This window comes from Triticum aestivum, chromosome 3D (genome assembly GCF_018294505.1).
Source record: "Triticum aestivum cultivar Chinese Spring chromosome 3D, IWGSC CS RefSeq v2.1, whole genome shotgun sequence".
NCBI classification, from domain to species: Eukaryota; Viridiplantae; Streptophyta; class Magnoliopsida; order Poales; family Poaceae; genus Triticum; species Triticum aestivum.
Window position 1 is genome coordinate 146,704,282 of NC_057802.1, and position 17,375 is coordinate 146,721,656.

Below are 17,375 nucleotides of genomic sequence, written 5' to 3' on the forward strand. Positions count from 1 at the left end.
AGCAAACATTGGTTGCGAAGTTGCCTTTGTCCGGTTTGCACCTTCAGATCCGCCATGGCACGCTCAACACTATACTCGCAATGCTTATGGTTTTCCCCTTTTATATTCCACGCTAGTTAAATGACAGTAGACTAAATTTCAAAATTGGGTCAGTCGATTTTTGAGAGCTCGCCGGAGTTCGCCGGTGCGAAGGAAGGGGCTCGGGTGGGGACGGTGGTTTTGGGGGCGGTGGTGGGGCCTCGACGAACGAAGAAAACTCGACGCAGGTGGGGGCGAGGTGGGGGTGGGGTGGCGGAGGAACACAGGCGGTGGGGGCTGGTGGTTCGGCCGGCGACCCGTGCGGTGTTCTGTGTGGGAAGCACAGTATGTTCCTTGTCAGGAAGGGAAGCAGGGAAATCTGCAGTCGACACCTCTATTGGGACGGTTCTGCTAAATGATTTCGCACTTCGAGTTGGTCTGCCATAATACCCCGGAAATGGTGGGAGCCGCGCGGTCTTTGATAGACTAAACTAATAGTAACATCTGTGCGCCTTCAAATGAATAGAGATGGCCTATAGGTGATCTATAGGCTATAGGTGGTTATGGTGTACCCCTATTATCTACACTACGATCTGTCTACTGGCTCTGCGCTCTCGTTATCATGGTTTGGCAATAAAATTTCTATACGGTATATTATGAACCTATCATCTGCCAACTATCCTTACATCTGGGGCCCCCAACAAGGAGCGTATTTTTGTGTGTAGTTGTGCCAGATTATATTAATCTACTCACCATATTACAACACACATGGGCTCTCTCATCAGAATCCAGTGATAGCACACAAGGGTTTACAGGGAGCCTCTATTATATTACAATATCCTCTGCATTACAAAGATAATCTCACTACTATTTGTGTTTTCATGCTTTATAGATATTGTATGTAATCACAATGAATATAAGAATGCGCACATCAGAAGAATATTGCGAAACAGTTCAATGGGTAACAAACTTGGCATCGAGGATTGAGGTCCATTGTGTATGCAATGAAACCCACATGCTCCCGACCTATAGATTCGTATTCAGAATATGATCCTAATGACTATTCTGAGCTCAAGGAGTCAAAGGCAGATGGCCTATCGTGTTCACCCAATAAGGTCCCTGTTCTAATTTGGCAAGGTTTTATTGGTTGCACATATCTTGCATAAGGTGTCTTGCATTTCTTTTGCTTCGTTGCACCGCCATCTGCTTAGCTTACTCATGATATATGTGAAGATGCCATGCCCATCCATTATCAACACCTATTTCATTTGTCGTCATACCATGTTTTTCCATTCAAATGCTGTTCTTGTGTTTCAGACATCCAAAAGGAAGAGGGTGATTGCAGAACCTGAAGGAGTACAAGCAAAGATCCTGATATATATATCTAATTGGATGCAAGTTAGCATGAGCTATTATTGTTGACATTACCCTAGAGGTAAAAGGTTGGGAGGCGAAACTATAAGCCCCTATCTTTCTCTGTGTCCGATTAAAACTCCGTAACCACAAGTATTGCGTGAGTGTTAGCCATTGTGAAAGACTAAATGATAGTTGAGTATGTGGACTTGCTAAAAATCTCTGACACAGACTCTTTCTGATGTTATGATAAATTGCAATTGCTTCAATGACTGAGATTATAGTTTGTTAGTTCTCAATAAAGTTCCTGATTCATACTTTACACTGTGAATAGATTATTACTTGAGCATAAGAGATCATATGACATTATCCATATATGTTGCTGTTATGAGAATAATCATGATGCCCTCATGTCCGTATTTTATTTTATCGACACCTCTACCTCTAAACATGTGGACATATTTATCGTTATCGGCTTCCGCCTGAGAACAAGCGAGGTCTAAGCTTGGGGGAGTTGATACGTCCATTTTGCATCATGCTTTTATATCGATATTTATTGCATTATGGGATGTTATTACACATTATGTCACAATACTTATGCCTATTCTCTCTTATTTTACAAGGTTTACATAAGGAGGGAGAATGCCGACAGCTGGAATTCTGGGCTGGAAAAGAAGCAAATATTAGAGACCTATTCTGCACAACTCCAAAAGTCCTGAAACTCCACGGAAGTTATTTTTGGAAATAATGAAAAATACTGAGCAGAAGAAATACCAGAGGGGGCCCACACCCTGGCCACGAGGGTGGGGGCGCGCCCTACCCCTGGGTGCGCCCCCTGCCTCGTGGGCCCCCTGTTGGCCCTCCGGTGCCCATCTTCTGTTATATGAAGTCTTTCGTCCAAAGAAAAATCATAAGCAAGCTTTCGGGACGAGACTCCACCGCCACGAGGCAGAACCTTGGCGGAACCAATCTAGGGCTCCGGCGGAGCTGTTCTGCTAGGGACACTTCCCTCCGGGAGGGGGAAATCATCGCCATCGTCATCACCAACGCTCCTCTCATCGGGAGGGGGGCAATCTCCATCAACATCTTCACCAGCACCATCTCCTCTCAAACTCTAGTTCATCTCTTGTATCCAATTCTTGTCTCTAAGTCTGGGATTGGTACCTGTAGGTTGCTAGTAGTGTTGATTACTCCTTGTAGTTGATGCTAGTTGGTTTATTTGGTGGAAGATCATATGTTCAGATCCTATATGCATATTAATACCCCTCTGATTATGAACATGAATATGCTTTGTGAGTAGTTACGTTTGTTCCTGAGGACATGGGAGAAGTCTTGCTATTAGTAGTCATGTGAATTTGGTATTCGTTCGATATTTTGATGAGATGTATGTTGTCTCTCCTCTAGTGGTGTTATGTGAACGTCGACTACATGACACTTCACCATTATTTGGGCCTAGAGGAAGGCATTGGGAAGTAATAAGTAGATGATGGGTTGCTAGAGTGACAGAAGCTTAAACCCTAGTTTATGCGTTGCTTCGTAAGGGGCTGATTTGGATCCATATGTTTCATGCTATGGTTAGGTTTACCTTAATACTTCTTTTGTAGTTGCGGATGCTTGCAATAGGGGTTAATCATAAGTGGGATGCTTGTCCAAGTAAGGACAGCACCCAAGCACCGGTCCACCCACATATCAAATTATCAAAGTACCGAACGCGAATCATATGAACGTGATGAAAACTAGCTTGACGATAATTCCCATGTGTCCTCGGGAGCGCTTTTCTCTATATAAGAGTTTGTCCAGGCTTGTCCTTTGCTACAAAAAGGATTGGGCCACCTTGCTGCACTTTATTTACTTTTGTTACTTGTTGCTCGTTACAAATTATCTTATCACAAAACTATCTGTTACCTATAATTTCAGTGCTTGCAGAGAATACCTTGCTGAAAACCGCTTATCATTTCCTTCTGCTCCTCGTTGGGTTCGACACTCTTACTTATCGAAAGGACTACGATAGATCCCCTATACTTGTGGGTCATCAAGACTCTTTTCTGGCGCCGTTGCCGGGGAGTGAAGCGCCTTTGGTAGGTGGAATTTGGTAAGGAAAAATTTATATAGTGTGCTGAAATTTACTGTCACTTGTTACTATGGAAAGTAATCCTCTGAGGGGCTTGTTCGGGGTATCTTCACCCCGACCAGTAGAGCAAAGAGTTGCTCCTCAACCTACTGAACCTACTGAAAATGAAAATGTCTACTTTGAAATTCCTTCGGGTATGATAGAAAAACTGCTAGCTAATCCTTTTGCAGGAGATGGAACATTACATCCTGATGAGCACCTAATATATGTGGATGAAGTTTGTGGATTATTTAAGCTTGCAGGTATGCCCGATGATGTTATCAAGAAGAAGGTCTTCCCTTTATCTTTGAAGGGAGATGCATTGACATGGTATAGGCTATGTGATGATATGGGATCATGGAACTACAAACGATTGAAATTGGAATTTCATCAGAAGTTTTATCCTATGCATCTTGTTCATCGTGATCGTAATTATATATATAATTTTTGGCCTCGCGAAGGAGAAAGCATCGCTCAAGCTTGGGGGAGGCTTAAATCAATGTTATATTCATGCCCCAATCATGAGCTCTCAAGAGAAATGATTATTCAAAAATTTTATGCTCGGCTTTCTGACAACAATCGCACCATGCTCGATACTTCTTGTGCTGGCTCTTTTATGATGAAGACTATTGAATTCAAATGGGATTTATTGGAAAGAATTAAACGCAACTCTGAAGATTGGGATCTCGACGAAGGTAAGGAGTCAGGTATGACACCTAAGTTTGATTGTGTTAAATCTTTTATGGATACCGATGTTTTCCGTAAATTTAGCACTAAATATGGACTTGACTCTGAGATAGTAGCTTCTTTCTGTGAATCTTTTGCTACTCATGTTGATCTCCCTAAGGAGAAGTGGTTTAAATATCATCCTCCCATAGAAGTAAAAGTAGCTGCACCTATTAAAGTTGAAGAAAAGACTATCACTTATAATGATCCTATTGTTCCTACTGCTTATGTTGAGAAACCACCTTTTCCTGTTAGGATAAAAGATCATGCTAAAGCTTCAACTGTGGTTCGTAAAAGCAATATTAGAACCTATACACCTCCTGAGCAAGTTAAAGTTGAACCTAATATTGCTATTGTTAAGGATCTCTTGGCTGATAATATTGATGGGCATGTTATTTATTTCTGTGATGAAACTGCTAGAATTGCTAAACCTTGTGCTAAAGATAAACATAGACCTGTGGTAGGCATGCCTGTTATTTCTGTTAAAATAGGAGATCATTGTTATCATGGCTTGTGTGATATGGGTGCTAGTGCTAGTGCAATACCTATTGACTTATACAAAGAAATTATGCATGATATTGCACCTACTGAGTTAGAAGATATTGATGTCACAATTAAACTTGCCAATAGAGATACTATTTCACCAATTGGGATTGTTAGAGATGTTGAAGTCTTGTGTGGGAAAACTAAATATCCTGCTGATTTTCTTGTTCTTGGTTCCCCACAAGATAGCTTTTGTCCCATTATATTTGGTAGACCCTTCTTAAACACTGTTAATGCTAGGATAGACTGCGAAAAGGATGTTGTTACTATTGGTTTAGGTGATATGTCTCATGAGTTCAACTTTTCTAAATTTCGTAGACAACACCGTGAAGAGGAATTGCCTAGTAAAGATGAAATTATTGGTCTTGCTTCTATTGCCGTACCTCCTAGTGATCCTTTAGAACAATATTTGCTAGACCATGAAAATGATATGTTTATGAATGAAAGAAGGGAAATAGATGAAGTGTTCTTTAAACAGGGACCTATTCTGAAACACAACTTGCCTGTTGAAATCCTAGGGGATCCTCCTCCACCCAAGGGTGATCTTGTGTTTGAGCTTAAACCATTGCCTGATACTCTTAAATATGCTTATCTTGATGAAAAGAAGATATATCCTGTTATTATTAGTGCTAACCTTTCAGAGAAGGAGGAAGAAAAATTATTGAAAACTCTGAAGAAGCACCGTGCTGCTATTGGATATACTCTTGATGATCTTAAGGGCATTAGTCCCACTCTATGTCAACACAAAATAAATTTGGAGAAAGATGCCAAACCAGTTATTGATCACCAACGACGGCTGAATCCTAAGATGAAAGAAGTGGTAAGAAAAGAAATACTAAAGCTCCTTGAGGCAGGTATAATTTATCCCGTTGCTGATAGTCAGTGGGTAAGTCCTGTCCATTGTGTTCCTAAGAAGGGAGGTATTACTGTCGTTCCTAATGATAAAGATGAATTGATTCCGCAAAGAATTATTACAGGTTATAGGATGGTAATTGATTTCCGCAAATTAAATAAGGCTACTAAAAAGATCATTACCCCTTACCTTTTATTGATCACATGCTAGAAAGATTATCCAAACATACACATTTTTGCTTTCTAGATGGTTATTCTGGTTTCTCTCAAATACCTGTGTCAGCTGATGATCAAGCTAAGACCACTTTTACTTGCCCTTTCGGTACTTTTGCTTATAGACGTATGCCTTTTGGTTTATGTAATGCACCTGCTACCTTTCAAAGATGCATGATGGCTATATTCTCTGACTTTTGTGAAAAGATTTGTGAGGTTTTCATGGACGATTTCTCCGTTTATGGATCCTCTTTTGATGATTGCTTAAGCAACCTTGATCGAGTTTTGCAGAGATGTGAAGAAACTAACCTTGTCTTGAATTGGGAGAAGTGCCACTTTATGGTTAATGAAGGTATTGTCTTGGGGCATAAAATTTCTGAAAGGGGCATTGAAGTTGATAAAGCTAAAGTTGATGCTATTGAAAAGATGTCGTGTCCCAAGGACATCAAGGGTATAAGAAGTTTCCTTGGTCATGCCGGCTTTTATAGGAGGTTCATTAAGGACTTCTCAAAAATTCCTCGGCCTCTGACTAATTTATTACAAAAAGATATACCATTTGTCTTTGATGATGATTGTGTAGATGCATTTGAAATACTTAAGAAAGCATTGATCTCTGCACCTATTGTTCAGCCACCTGATTGGAATTTACCTTTTGAAATTATGTGTGATGCTAGTGATTATGCTGTAGGTGTTGTTCTAGGGCAAAGAGTTGATAAGAAATTAAATGTTATTCAATATGCTAGTAAAACTCTAGACAATGCCCAGAGAAATTATGCTACTACTGAAAAAGAATTCTTAGCAGTTGTATTTGCTTGTGATAAGTTCAGACCTTATATTGTTGATTCTAAAGTAACTATTCACACGGATCATGCTGCTATTAAATATCTTATGGAAAAGAAAGATGCTAAACCTAGACTTATTAGATGGGTTCTCTTGCTACAAGAATTTGATTTGCATATTATTGATAGAAAGGGAGCTGAGAACCCCGTTGCAGATAACTTGTCTAGGTTAGAAAATGTTCTTGATGACCCACTACCTATTGATGATAGCTTTCCTGATGAACAATTAAATGTCATAAATGCTTCTCATACTGCTCCATGGTATGCTGATTATGCTAATTACATTGTTGCTAAATTTATACCACCTAGTTTCACATACTAGCAAAAGAAAAAGTTTTTTCTATGATTTAAGACATTACTTTCGGGATGATCCACATCTTTATAAACAAGGAGTAGATGGTGTTATTAGACGTTGTGTACCTGAGCATGACCAGGAACAGATCCTACGCAAGTGTCACTCTAAAGCTTATGGAGGACACCACGCTGGAGATAGAACTGCACATAAGGTATTGCAATCCGGTTTTTATTGGCCTACTCTCTTCAAGGATGCCCGTAAGTTTGTATTATCTTGTGATGAATGTCAAAGAATTGGTAATATTAGTAGACGTCAAGAAATGCCTATGAATTATTCACTTGTTATTGAACCATTTGATGTTTGGGGCTTTGATTATATGGGACCTTTTCCTGCCTCTAATGGGTATACACATATTTTAGTTGTTGTTGATTACGTTACTAAGTGGGTAGAAGCTATTCCAACTAGTAGTGCTGATCATAACACCTCTATTAAGATGCTTAAAGAAGTTATTTTTCCGAGGTTTGGAGTCCCTAGATATTTAATGACTGATGGTGGTTCACATTTTATTCATGGTGCTTTCCGTAAAATGCTTGCTAAGTATGATGTTAATCATAGAATTGCATCTCCTTATCACCCACAGTCTAGTGGTCAAGTAGAATTGAGTAATAGAGAACTCAAATTAATTTTGCAAAAGACTGTTAATAGATCTAGAAAGAATTGGTCCAAGAAACTTGATGATGCATTATGGGCCTATAGAACTGCATATAAAAATCCTATGGGTATGTCTCCGTATAAAATGGTTTATGGAAAAGCATGTCACTTACCTCTCGAACTAGAACATAAGGCTTATTGGGCTATTAAAGAGCTCAATTATGATTTCAAACTTGCCGGTGAGAAGAGGTTATTTGACATTAGCTCACTTGATGAATGGAGAACCCAAGCCTATGAGAATGCCAAATTGTTTAAAGAAAAAGTTAAAAGATGGCATGACAAAAGGATACAAAAGCGTGAGTTTAATGTAGGTGATTATGTATTGCTATACAACTCTCGTTTAAGATTTTTTGAAGGAAAACTTCTCTGTAAATGGGAAGGTCCTTACGTTATCGAGGAGGTCTATCGTTCCGGTGCCATAAAAATCAACAACTTCGAAGGCACAAATCCGAAGGTGGTGAACGGTCAAAGAATCAAACATTATATCTCAGGTAATCCTATAAATGTTGAAACCAATGTTATTGAAACTATAACACCGGAGGAATACATAAGGGACACTTTCCGGAACGTTTCAGACTCCAAAAAGGAATAGGTATGTGGTACGGTAAGTAAACCGACTCCAAAACAGTTCGAATGGCAATTTTTCTCCGTTTTGGAATATTTAGAAAAATAGAAAAATAAGAAGCAGTCCGGGAAGGACACGAGGCTCCACGAGGGTGGAGGGCGCGCCCTACCCCCTGGGCGCGCCCCCTGCCTCGTGGGCACCTCGTGCGCTCTCCGGACTCCGTTTTCTTGCACGATACGTATTTTGGTCGGTAAAAATTCATTATATAATCTCCCGAAGGTTTTGACTCCTGTATCACGCAATTGTCCTCTGTTCTTGTTTCGAGCTGTTTTTCTGATAGATCTAGATCATCATGACATCTCCAAGTGCCCCCAAGGACAAGTTCTTCGAGAAGGTCATCAACCCCTACCTCGCGGAGGTGCTGCAACACCCTCAAACCATTGAGATGCATGAGGGGTGCCGCATATCCACGACGTTGAGGGACCAAGGAGGACCGGGAGCGTGGAGACAAGGCTCGAGGCAATGGAGCAACAAGTTTTTAAGTGCCAGGAGATGGTGGAGCGTGGACTTGACTCCAATCACATGATGATCGCGGAGTTCACCAACAACCACAAGCTGGATGCCAAGGACATTGGGGAGGCCATCTTCAAGCTCCATGAGAAAATCGAGCACCTCCAAGCCCAAATCTATGACCTGCAAAACGAAAACTGTGAGTATGAATATAGATTCAAGAGAATGAGTTTGGCTGCAGATTTGAGGATCCCGGAGACTCGATCATCCTTCTATGATGGTGAGACCATGCCTTGGAAGATGGACGACAAGCCTACTTCATCAACAACCCCATCACCACCACTTCAGAGAAAGGAGATATAATCATATGGGTATGGACACTCCCCCTGGCAACTGCCAAGCTTGGGGGAGGTGCCCCGGTATCATATCACCATTACACTCCTATCTTTACCGTTTTTCTTAGTTTGATCCTTTAGTAGTTTTAATCTAGTAGAATAACGTTTTTAGTATGATCTAGTTTTGAGTTTTGCTTTATGATCCCTTTATGTAATCGAGTCCATGAGCTATATAATAAAGATTAGTGTTGAGTCAAGGGCTTGATTATTTTGCCACGATCTTGAGTGAATAAAAGAAAAGAGAAAAGAATAAAAAGAAACAAAGAGATCATATTGATCTTATGGAGAGTAATGACTTCACATAGAAAGAGTATGATGATTAAAAGTTGTTGAGAGTTGACAAACATAGTTTTGGTCATCGTTGCAATTAATAGGAAGTAATAAAGAAAGAGAGTTTTCACATATAAATATACTATCTTGGACATCTTTTATGATTGTGAGCACTCATTAAAATATGACATGCTAAAGAGTTGATGTTGGACAAGGAAGACAACGTAATGGGTTATGTTTTCTTATATCTGAGATAAAGTATATTGTCATGGATCATCCAACATGTTGAGCTTGCTTTCCCCCTCATGCTAGCCAAATTCTTTGCACCAAGTAGAGATACTACTTGTGCTTCCAAATACCCTTAAACCCAGTTTTGCCATGAGAGTCCACCATATCTACCTATGGATTGAGTAAGATCCTTCAAGTAAGTTGTCATCGGTGCAAGCAATAAAAATTGCTCCTTAAAAATGTATGATTGATTGGTGTGGAGGAAATAAGCTTTATACGATCTTGTGATGTGGAAGAAATAAAAGCGACGGACTGCATAATAAAGGTCTATATCACAAGTGGCAATATAAAGTGACGTTCTTTCGCATTAAGATTTTGTGCATCCAACCCTGAAAGCGCATGACAACCTCTGCTTCCCTCTGCGAAGGGCCTATCTTTTACTTTTATCTCCTACCTTATGCAAGAGTCATGGTGATCTTCACCTTTCCTTTTTACATTTTATCCTTTGGCAAGCTCAGTGTGTTGGAAAGATCCTGATATATATATATATCTAATTGGATGTAAGTTAGCATGAGCTATTATTGTTGACATTACCCTAGAGGTAAAAGGTTGGGAGGCGAAACTATAAGCCCCTATCTTTCTCTGTGTCCGATTAAAACTCCGTAACCACAAGTATTGCGTGAGTGTTAGCCATTGTGAAAGACTAAATGATAGTTGAGTATGTGGACTTGCTGAAAAGCTCTGACATAGACTCTTTCTGATGTTATGATAAATTGCAATTGCTTCAATGACTGAGATTATAGTTTGTTAGTTCTCAATAAAGTTTCTGATTCATACTTTGCATTGTGAATAGATTATTACTTGAGCATAAGAGATCATATGACATTATCCATATATGTTGCTGTTATGAGAATAATCATGATGCCCTCATGTCCGTATTTTATTTTATCGACACCTCTACCTCTAAACATGTGGACATATTTATCGTTATCGGCTTCCGCTTGAGGACAAGCGAGGTCTAAGCTTGGGGGAGTTGATGCGTCCATTTTGCATCATGATTTTATATTGATATCTATTGCATTATGGGCTGTTATTACACATTATGTCACAATACTTATGCCTATTCTCTCTTATTTTACAAGGTTTACATAAGGAGGGAGAATGCCGGCAGCTGGAATTCTGGGCTGGAAAAGAAGCAAATATTAGAGACCTATTCTGCACAACTCCAAAAGTCCTAAAACTCCACGGAAGTTATTTTTGGAAATAATGAAAAATACTGAGCGAAAGAAATACCAGAGGGGGCCCACACCCTGGCCACGAGGGTGGGGGCGCGCCCTACCCCCTGGGCACGCCCCCCTGCCTCGTGGGCCCCCTGTTGGCCCTCCGGTGCCCATCTTCTGCTATATGAAGTCTTTCGTCCGAAGAAAAATCATAAGCAAGCTTTCGGGACGAGACTCCGCCGCCACGAGGCGGAACCTTGGCGGAACCAATCTAGGGCTCCGGCGGAGCTGTTCTGCCGGGGACACTTCCCTCCGGGAGGGGGAAATCATCGCCATCGTCATCACCAACGCTCCTCTCATCGGGAGGGGCCAATCTCCATCAACATCTTCACCAGCACCATCTCCTCTCAAACCCTAGTTCATCTCTTGTATCCAATTCTTGTCTCTAAGTCTGGGATTGGTACCTGTAGGTTGCTAGTAGTGTTGATTACTCCTTGTAGTTGATGCTAGTTGGTTTATTTGGTGGAAGATCATATGTTCAGATCCTATATGCATATTAATACCCCTCTGATTATGAACATGAATATGCTTTGTGAGTAGTTACGTTTGTTCCTGAGGACATGGGAGAAGTCTTGCTATTAGTAGTCATGTGAATTTGGTATTCGTTCGATATTTTGATGAGATGTATGTTGTCTCTCCTCTAGTGGTGTTATGTGAACGTCGACTACATGACACTTCACCATTATTTGGGCCTAGAGGAAGGCATTGGGAAGTAATAAGTAGATGATGGGTTGCTAGAGTGACAGAAGCTTAAACCCTAGTTTATGCGTTGCTTCGTAAGGGGCTGATTTGGATCCATATGTTTCATGCTATGGTTAGGTTTACCTTAATACTTCTTTTGTAGTTGCGGATGCTTGCAATAGGGGTTAATCATAAGTGGGATGCTTGTCCAAGTAAGGACAGCACCCAAGCACCGGTCCACCCACATATCAAATTATCAAAGTACCGAACGCGAATCATATGAACGTGATGAAAACTAGCTTGACGATAAATCCCATGTGTCCTCGGGGGCGTTTTCCTTCATATAAGAAATTGTCCAGGCTTGTCCTTTGCTACAAAAAGGATTGGGCCACCTTGTTGCACGTTATTTACTTTTGTTCCTTGTTGCTCGTTACAAATTATCTTATCACAAAACTATCTGTTACCTATAATTTCAGTGCTTGCAGAGAATACCTTGCTGAAAACCGCTTATCATTTCCTTCTGCTCCTCGTTGGGTTCAACACTCTTACTTATCGAAAGGACTACGATAGATCCCCTATACTTGTGGGTCATCATGTCTCTTTATTTACCAATCTGAAATGGTATAAATTGACAGTACACTCACCATTCATGATTATACGTTGTTTAGAACTACATATATGCTTGTGTTCTTGATCTGTAATCCAGTGATCTGGTGAAGCTGGCCGCTCCTGCACAATGCCATTTGCTGCCGTCTTAACTATGAACAACGCCTATTATGTTAATGCTATTTTAAACCATGCCTCTTTATTTCTAACAAAGAAATGAGATGAATTGACAGTGCTGATGCTTATACGTGCAAAACATGTTATCTACCTACTTGTTTCTCTTTCAGGGTGACAACACTACTGCTAGGAAGAACTGCCACAATGATAGTGAGACGAACCCATTGTTTGTCCCTCTAACACATATTCCAGAGGAGAAGGCAAAACATATTGAGGGTACGGACACAACCACGAAGTCACATCTTGATGTAGTGTCAAACTTACTCAGTGACGCAAGCTCGATGGAGTCACCGCCTGAATCTATTCAACTTCTTCAGTCTGAAATTCAAGCAGAAATACATGCTTCGCCTCAAATACGACTGGAACTCCAATCTCAATGCAAGATTAACCGTAAGTACAGGACGTTTATTTATGCTATGCAGGTTAAGTTGGTGGATATGAGCGCCAAAGAAGCGCAGTCTCATCAGGTTGCTAAGCTGCTTGCGCTGCAGCTGCTGGGCCAGGCTAACCTTTCTTGAACTGTGTTGAAGTGCTGTCGGTTCTGTCTATTATTTTGTCTGCATGTTAACTTCCACTGGTGGCGACCTGCCCAGTTTATGTAATCTGCTGTCTGGTTGCCCTTTATTATCACTAGCGGTGAACTTTGATGCCGAGGGGATGTAATATGCTGTAATTTCTTTGTTGTATAGTCTAGGTTTATTCTTGGTCGGTATGCTGTAATTTAGGCCGAAAGGTTCAGTGGATCTCAGTCTTGTCAGTCTTCAGGGCGGCCCGTTACTCATATGGGCCAAAACGTGGGCCTATAATAATCTTGGGCCATTAGCAGGTCTAAACCTTATGGTTGTTTCCCGCCTTTAACATGCCGAGTAAAGTTTTGGCCAGCTGGGCCAGAGAATACAATGGGCTTTTAACAGGCTAAAACCTAGATTGGGCTAGCCTTGAGCCGAAAAATTCACGGGCCAATACAGGCCGAAACTGCCTAAGGCCCATGTTTGGCCCAAATAGGACGAGCAGTTAACAGGCCAAAATATATCTCAGGCCCGTTTGGCCCAATAAAATTATGGGCTTTAAGCAGGCCGGTATCTACGCGGGCCATAGGACTAAAAGTGTCACGGGCCATTATCAGATGGGCTGTAAGCAGGCCGTATTCAACACAGGCTGTAATTAGGCCCAACTGTTACACGGGCCATTAACAGGCCGGTAGGCCAGTTGGGCTGAAATTTATCCACGAAGACTACGGGCCGTTAAGAGGCCTAAAGTTACTTTGGACAAGAAATAGCCCAGTGTCTGCATGGGTCGTTAAATGGCCTAAAGTTAAACCAGGCTGACAACGTCCCAGATGCACCACAGGCTGCTAACAGGCCAAAATTATTATCGGGCCGAAGTGGAAAACGGGCATTTGACAGGCTGAAATACAAACCTATCTTAGAATGGGCCCAAAAGAACAGTGGCCTGTTAACGGGCCTGATCTGATATGGGCTGTAATTTGGCCCAAAACACGGCAGGCTGTGAACGGGCCTGATCTGGTATGGGCCTCAATTTGGCCTAAAACATGGTAGGCTGTTAATGGGCCAGCCCACTAGTGCCTGAAAAAACATGGTGGGCTTTTAGCTGGGCCGGCCTTTTCACCGGAATGGGCCTCTGTTGGTCCGTGCCACGTGTCGACGTATCATAGGCGCCTCTTGTCCAATGAGTGGATGACATCTGTCCCAACGGTGAGCAAACACGTGTTTCCTCTGGCCAATGAGTATTTTACATGTGGAAAATCCCCATTGATCCGGGCTGTTAACGGGTTATCGGATCCAAAACCGGACCCGATAGCTTAACGTCATTCCATTACGGTGGATGCCACGTGTCGGTCACCCTTGATGAAAGCACTTATATGAAGCGCGATTTATCATCATGGAAGTGGACACTTCCGTGATGATAATTTTGGTAATGCCATGGAACACTTTTACGACAGCACAGGTATGACTATCTTGATTCTGTCATAAAATTGTCATGGATGTACATGCATGACAGAAAACGTGACCTACTGTGACAAACACGTATCATCACGGAAGTGTCTTTTTTTGTAGTGTGGTGAAGTGTCATGTAGTCGACGTTCACATAACACCACTAGAGGAAAGACAACATACATCTCATCAAAATATCGAACGAATACCAAATTTACATGATTACTTATAACAAGACTTCTCCCATGTCCTCAGGAACAAACGTAACTACTCACAAAGCATATTCATGTTCATAATCAGAGGAGTATTAATTATCATTAAGGATCTGAACATATGATCTTCCACCGACTAAGCCAACTAGCATCAACTACAAGGAGTAATCAACACTACTAGCAACCGACAGGTACCAATCTGAGGTTTTGAGACAGAGATCGGATACAATAGATGAACTAGGGTTTGAGAGGAGATGGTGCTGGTGAAGATGTTGATGGAGATTGACCCCCTCTCAATGGGAGGATCGTTGGTGATGACGATGGCTTTGATTTCCCCCTCCCGGAGGTAAGTTTCCCCGGCAGAACCGCTCCGCCGGAGCCCTAGATAGGTTCTGCCCAGGTTCCGCCTCGAGATGGCAGTGCTTCATCCTGAAAGCTTCCTTCTGATTTTTTTCCATGTCGAAACACACCATATAGCAAAAGATGGGCATCGGGGGCCTGCCAGGTGGCCCACAAGGCAGGGGGCGCGCCCAGGGGGTAGGGCGCGCCCTCCACCCTTGTGGATGGCAGGTGGCCCCCCTCTGGTGCTTTATTCGTCCAATATTTTTTATATATTCCAAAACAATTCTTCGTGAAGTTTCAGGACTTTTAGAGTTGTGCAGAATAGGTCTCTAATATTTACTCCTTTTACAGTCCAGAATTCCAGCTGCCGGCATTCTCCCTCTTCATGTAAACCTTAAAAAATAAGAGAGAAAAGGCATAAGTATGGTGATATAATGTGTAATAACATCCCATAATGCAATAAATATTAATATAAAAGCATGATGCAAAATGGACGTATCAACTCCCCAAAGCTTACTCCTCGCTTGTCCTCAAGCGAAAGCCGAAATCAAAAAATATATCCACATGTTTAGAGATAGAGGTGTCGACAAAATAAAATACAGACATGAGGGCATCATGATCATCCTCTTAGAACAGCAACATATATTGCCATATAATTTCTTATGCTAAAGTAGCAATTCATTCACAAGGTAAAGTATGAATCAGAAACTTCATTGAAAACTAACAAACTATGATCTCAGTCATTGAAGCAACTGCATTTTATCATTACACCGGAAGTAGTCAATATTAGAGCTTCTCAGCAAGTCCACATACTCAACTATCATTTAATCTTTCACGATTGCTAACACTCACGCGATACTTATGGGTACAAAGTTTCAATCGGACACAGAGAAATATATATAGGGGCTTATAGTTTCGCCTCCCAACCTTTTACCACAAGGGTAATGTCAACAGTAATACTTTATGATAAACTACATTTGAGTGGATATATATATAGTGCTTGCCAAAAGAAAAAGTGTAAAAAGGAAAGGTGATAATCACCATGACTCTTGTATAAGGGTAGAAGATAAAAGTAAAAGATAGGCCCTTCGCAGAGGGAAGCAGAGGTTGTCATGCGCTTTTATGGTTGGATGTACAAAATATTAATGCAAACGAACATCACTTAATATTGCCGCTTGTGATAAAGAACTTTATTATGCAGTTCGTTGCTTTTATTTCTTCCATATCACAAGTTCGTATAAAGCTTCGTTTCTTCACACTAATAGATCATACATATTTAGAGAGCAATTTTTATTGCTTGCACCGATGACAACTTACTTGAAGGATCTTACTTAATCCATAGGTAGGTATGGTGGACTCTCATGGCAAAACTGGTTTAAGGGATGTTTGGAAGCACAAGTAGTATCTCTACTTGGTGCAAAAAATTTGGTTAGCATGAGAGGGAAAGGCAAGCTCAACATGTTGGAGGATCCATGACAATATAACTTCTATTCGAAGATAAGAAAACATAACCCATTATGTTGTCTTCCTTGTCCAACATCAACTTTTTAGCATGTCATATTTTAATGAGCGATCACAATTACAAAAGGTGCCCAAGATAGTATATTTATACGTGAATCCTCTCTTTCTTTATTACTTCCCATTAATTGCAACAATGACCAAAACTATGTTTGTCAACTCTCAACAAATTTTATTCATCATACTCTTTATATGTGAAGTCATTAATCTTCATAAGATCAATATATGATCTTTTTATTTCCTTTTATTCTATATTTTACTCCGAGTGGATAATATATATATATATATATATATATATATATATATATATATGTATGTATATATATAGGACAGGGCTATTTTGTTATTAATATTCTGTTACCCTTGGCCCTATAAGGAGCGACGCGCGACACCATCTCTCCCCTTCCCTCTCCCCGACCAAGCCCACCAGCTCGAACCGGCCCGATCGAAAAGAAAAAAGAATAGCTAGTCCATCCTTCCCGATCCCCATCTCCTCCTACAGTGCGCCACCACCACCTGCCCGCCGCCACCCCTCGCACCGCCGCCGCGCGCCGCCACCCCCGCCCTGCCGCCGTGCGCCGCCGTCCCCCGCCCCGTCGCCGTGCACCGTCGCCCCCGCCCCGTGCCCCGAGCCCCTTTCCTAACCTCCCACCTCCCGCTACCCACGCGCCCGTGCCACCCCCCCCCCCCCCCCCCAGCCCGGGCGCCAGCCAGCCCTGACGACCTCGACCCAGGCGCCCCCAAGCCCAGCACCCCAACTCCGGCAGCCCCAAAACCCGGCGACCCGAAGCCCTGCGCCCCCAATCCCGGAGAAGCGCCCGCGCTGGCGACTTGTTCTGCACCCCGACCCCATTTCCGGCGTCGCCCTCCACAGCCTCATCAACGCGCAGGCCGTTCACCTCCGCCATCGATGTCCATTCACCGCTGCCCCTAGGCCGTTCACCTCCGCCACCCCAGGCCGTTCTCCTCCGCCACG